Below are 6,000 nucleotides of genomic sequence, written 5' to 3'. Positions count from 1 at the left end.
GCACAGATTCTAAGGTATTTTGTGAGGATGAGACTCTTACTATGCAGTTTCCTCACACTCTGTATCACAATTTTAACTTTGCATTTTGTTCAAGTATTTGTTGACATGTCTGTGTTATAATAGACTGACATTCCCTTGGGATGTTTTGTTGCTTACCATAGCACCAGCCAGCATCCAATACTTTACATTCACTTTCCCTTATTATTGATATTTTACCTTAGTATGGTATACTTGTTGGAATTACTGAGCCAATACTGGACACTGTAAGTAATTAAAGTTTATGCTTTATTTAACTTTCTTTAGTTTTTAATTATGTCTGGATTTTGAATTACTATTTTTTCTTTACAAACTGTTTTGTTGTTATTTCTAAAACATTGTCACTTTCCAATAAGGAAAGAATTTTGTGTCATAATAATTCATCATTCATAACAAATTCTGGATATTACTTAAAAGCAAACTCTTTTTAAGTCACATTCTTCAACTCTGAAAGCATGGATCAAGAATCCAGGGAACACACTAAAACAACAACTAGTAGGCAAGAAGTATTGAACAGCATTACTAGCAATCTCCTCGTGCACAAAGATTAAGTTGAATGTTGAAGCCTCATTAAGTTGAATGATTTACAAAACACTTTGTAGTTTCCAATGAAATGTCATAAGGAATACAGATGTCTTTAGAGGAAGGGTGACCTACTATTGCAATAGCTGCCAAGCACGAATCATGAATCAGTACAAACCAAGTTGGGCAAAGGAAACAATGCACCAGAAAAAAAAAAAAAAGTAACCATTTAGTGATTTAAGTGCATGCAGGAAATGACTCAATAATTTTTAGGAGAAAATAAGGGAATGTAAACTGTTACTCATTTTTCATAATAATCAGTATAGCATAAAATTTATAGTATTCATGGTCATGAGAAAAAATAGTTGAAAGAGACTCAACAGTGACCAGTATGTCAAGATAAACATGTCAAAAACTTGTCAGAAACAAATCACAGAAATAGGTAAACGTATACATAGATGTACTGAAAAAGAAAGACATAAGAAAACCTATCAATAGTCAGAAATTTCTGAAATAAATAGTACCTGCAATCAAGAAATTTGCGATGCCTGGACCGACACCACTGGCCCACCCCTCTGCCCAAGACCATGTACACCGCCACACTGCGCTTCCTGTGTGCCCCACAGACACCCCGAACAAGGACACCGGCTGGCCCCTCGGGACATTCCTTACTGCCTGTACCTAATACTGCTGTTGATCTTAAGCTCCCACCCTTTCTCCCAGAACCTTGGAATACAGGAAACTAACCATGAGAGCTTGATGGGATACCCAGTATCTGCCTCACACAAACAGAGGATCTCAGCAAGATCCAGTCAGTGTAGTGAGTATGACCCTAAAATAGAGGTGTACAGTGGGTAAATAGGGCCAGTAGTAAAGCTCCCTCCAACTAACAATAAGACCTTGGGGAGTCTGGCAAGAGTGTGGGTGACTCCCTCCTGCACACAGAGAACATCAGGCAGGATGAGCAGTGTGCCAATAAGGACACCCCAAACTTTCATCCCAGATTGAGTATAAAAGTGACATCCTTGAGTGCGAGACTTGGGGTGCATAACAGTAGCTTCATATCATTACTAAGAGAAGCAACTAAAATCTCTTGTGGAGAAAACTGATAGAAAACACAAACCAGATGAAGGTTGGTGGTCATGAAAAGAGTACACTTGAAATTAGAAATACAAACCTATGTCACATACAGTTTCGTCCTCATCCTAACAATGTAAAGACCTATATGCTGAAAATTATGTCATGCTAAAAATAAGATTGAAGAGGATATTTGAAAATGAAAGGGTGTTCCTTGCTCTTGGTTAGGAAGAACCAACATTGTGATAATGGCCAATACTCCCAAAACTGTTAGACAGATTTAACTCAATCCTAACTGGAATCCATTAACATACCTCACAGATCTAGAGAAAAACACTGCTAAAATTCATTTAGAAACAGAAAAAACATAGAATAGCAAAAGCAATTCTGGGCAACAAAAGCAAGGCAAGAGACATCTCAATTCCTGACTTGAAATTATACTACAAAGCCACAGTGGTACTGGCAAAGAAATAGATTTGAGGATCAATGGAACAGATCAGAAGATGCAAGCACAACTACAAAGACACTCAGTCACCTGATATTTGACAGTGGGGCTAAACATGTTCACTGGAAGAAGGATAGCCTCTTTAATAAATAGTGTTGGAAAAATTGGCTCTCCATATGCAGAAGACTGAAACTGATCCATGCCTATCACCATGCACAAAACAAAAGTCTAAATGGATCAAAGATCTAAATACTAAGACAGAAACACTAAATCTACTAGAAGACAAGGTAGGTAGAAGTCTTGGAGGCATAGGGGTAGGCAGAGAATTCATGAACAAAATGCAAACTGCACAGGAAACACTTGAAAAAATCAATAACTGGGATCTCATATTATTGAAAAGCTTTTGCACTTCTAAAGAAATCACCAACAGAGTGAAAAGAAAACCCACAGAATGGGAAAGAATTTGAGCCAACAACCTCTGAGACACAGGACTTACATTTAGAATATAAAGAATTGAAAAACATCAGGCCCCCTAAATTCAAAGACCCTCTCCAAAAATAGGCATCTGAGATGAACACACATCTCTCAAATGAAGATATACAAATGCAAATAAATACATGAAGAAATGTTGACCATCATTGGTCATTTGAGAAATGCAAATTAAAACAGCATTGAGATTACATCTCACTCTGGAAAGAATAGCTGCCATCAAGAAATCAACTGATAATAAATACTGGTGAGGTTGTGGAAAAAAGAACACTGCTCCATTTTTGGTGGGAGTGTAGACTGGTGTAGCCACTATGGTAATCAGCATGGAGATTTCTCAGAACACTAGGATTGGGAATTCCATTCAATCCAGCTATTCCCCTCTGGGTATTTTCCTAGAAAAACTGAAAGTATCATAGCACGGTAATGTATGTGCACCGATTTTCACAGCAGCACAATTTGTAAAAGCTAAATATTGGAAACATCCCAAATGTCTATCAACTGCACAGTGGATGAAAATGATGTGGTATTTTTATACAATGGAATATTACTTAGCTATAAAAAAGAATGGTCTTGAGGCATTCATAGATAAATGGAGACAACTAGAAACTGTCTTCATAAGTGAAGTAAATAAGAATCATATTTAGAAATATCACATTATGTCTCTAGTGTAAAAAGTAATAAGAAATGTAGAAGTAATAAAACACAAAATGTATAATGGCTATTGTAAAAAAGAGAGGAAAAGAAATTTCTCTAAAGTGTATAATTGCATATAGGTTTATGTGTGTAGGACTGATAATCATACTACTAAGTTTTTCTTGGATCATTGAACAGAACTGTTTGCAGTCTCACTATTTGAGTATTCACTTTGTATGCTTTAATTTTATAACTTGAACAGATATTTCTAAGAAGACAATATGTAATTTATCAACTAGTGATTTCTTACTGCTTGTTTTTTTGAAATTCTGTGTTCTACCTTTTTTCTGTTTTGCTTTTTTCCTCTTTAAATAAAAAATTTTTAAAAAGAAATTTATAGGGTATTATTAACAATGTATTGAACACAATAAAAAATTAATAAACTTGAAAATAGATTACTAGAAATTATCTAAATTAAAAACAATGTTTAAAAAGTAAAACAAAGAGATCTTCAATGACTTACAGGTGATTTAGAAGTGGGCTAACATTATGTCATTGGAGTCTCAAAAGAATGGAACAAAGAAATACGTCTGGAAAAATATCAAGAAATAATGGCACAAGGTAAATAAGCCTTCTTTTCTTAAATTTTAAGGTTATTTTTATATTTAAAGCCAATTGTATTGAAATAAGTATATAGCTATATGGAAATTACATAACTCACATAAGAATGGATAGATGTAACCAAATCTAGACTATAGAATTTATTATACTGATAAACGATATTTGTATTTCATATGTAATGATATAATGTTAAATAGATCGGGATAAGTGAAGGAAATATATTTCAGTTTTTAAAGGGATCATTTTATATAGTAAAATGAAGCATAAATGAATGTTAGAACTCTATATTTTAAAAACATCATAAATCCCATTTTGTTTCCTCTCATGCACCCAATGTTAGGGAAAGTATAAAAAATTTTAAAAAGAGATAAAATTAGAAAGAAATATGTAAATAAACACATTAAATATAAATGAATTATAAACCCGAATATGTAGATGTTGCCAGAAAAACATGACCCAAATATGTGTAATGTATAAGATATTGTGTATTTCCTATAAGTACACAGAATAGTAGAAGGTAAAAAGGATAGAGAAAGATATATCAAGCAATGACTACATTTTGGAAATCTAATGAGACTCAGTATAAAAGCAGTTTCAACAAAAATAGTATCGAGTATAGTCTATATTATTATATAATAAGCCAAGGATAAAACTTATAAAGTGCATATAAAAATAATGACAAAAATAAAAGGAAAACTGGACAAAACAAAGATTCTATTTGGCAATTTTAATTTTCTTTTCTTTTAAATTCCTTTCCCAAGTACACACAGACTATGTTCTGGCCATAAAATTAACATTAATATAGAAGTATTACAATCATACAGAATATTGTATCAACAATAATGAAAACATAATTGTTCAAACTCTATGGATGTATCTCAAGCAATCATAAATGAAAATAACTTTAAATTATGTAAATATCATTGTCAGATTCATTGAGCTAATTTTTTCTGTCTTTTAAGGTATTTTTTTGATAGTTTGATTTTTTTTTAAATTTTATTTAAGGAGAAAAGAAAAAAAAAGCAGAGAAAGGGTACAAGTTATACAGATTTGCAGAAAAAAAATGAACAGTAGGAAATCACTAGTCAATGGATTACATATTGTCATCTTAGAAATAATTGTTCAAGTCACAAAATTAAAGCTTGTAAAGTGGACATTCCATCAATGATACTGCAAACACTTCTGTTCAATGATCCAATAAAACTCTGTGATATCATATTCTATCTTATACACTTAAATATACATGCAGTTATATAGTTTAGAGCACTTTCTTTTCCTCTCTTTTGTACAATGACTATTACACATTTTGGGTTTCATTGCTCTCACGGTTCTTATTACTTTTTTGGAAGAGAGTAAAACCAAATGTGACATAACAGAACAGAATCGGTCAAGTCAAAAGGGTGGACATAATAGATAATGTGAAAACATAATACAAGGTGATCAACAATGGTTACCATAATGCCTCCCGCTATCTCTAATAGAATTGTCTATACCATTAGTTATAATACAATTGAACAAAAAGTAAAGAACAAAACCGACAAAACCAAACCATTGGAGACACTGTAGGTCTTCAAAAGTAGATAAAAGTCAACGAGAATGGGCGTTATAATGAATCTCATTATCTTCACAGCTGATGCCTAAATTTTCGAACCTGATACTATCCAGCAAAACAGAATAGGGGAACATCAGTTAAAAACCAGATGGTGAGAGTAATAGAGGGCTTTAAATCGAGGTAATGGAAAGTCAAAGTGGGTTACTATAATATATCCTGCTATTTTTTTCCTTTAATTAAAAGGATAAAAATTAAAAAAAAGTATTAAAAAAGTAAATAATGGAGTGGAGACTGAGATAAAAGAGGGCATAACAATGAAACAGCACAGATCAAAACATAACCATTTAAGCAGAATAGTGTTTCACCACCAGATAATCCTGACCTAAAAGTAGTTACCATATTGTCTCTTTCCTTGAAATCCTTGAGTACAACTTCGTATACTGTATCATTAAGTATATCAAAACAATGTAAAACCATTTAAGAGAATGACAGCATTACAGAGTATTTAGAATCGACTAACAGAAAATGAATAATGGTTTCTGTATAATCTCCTTGTCTTTAAAAGGTTTTTGCTTATACTATCGTACATAATATAATCCAGTAAGATACAGCCTATTTAGACCAT

Source organism: Cavia porcellus, unplaced genomic scaffold, assembly GCF_034190915.1.
Source record: "Cavia porcellus strain 051 isolate PalLab524CR breed Dunkin Hartley unplaced genomic scaffold, mCavPor4.1 scaffold_11, whole genome shotgun sequence".
Taxonomy (NCBI): Eukaryota; Metazoa; Chordata; class Mammalia; order Rodentia; family Caviidae; genus Cavia; species Cavia porcellus.
Note: the sequence above shows the minus strand (reverse complement) of the source record.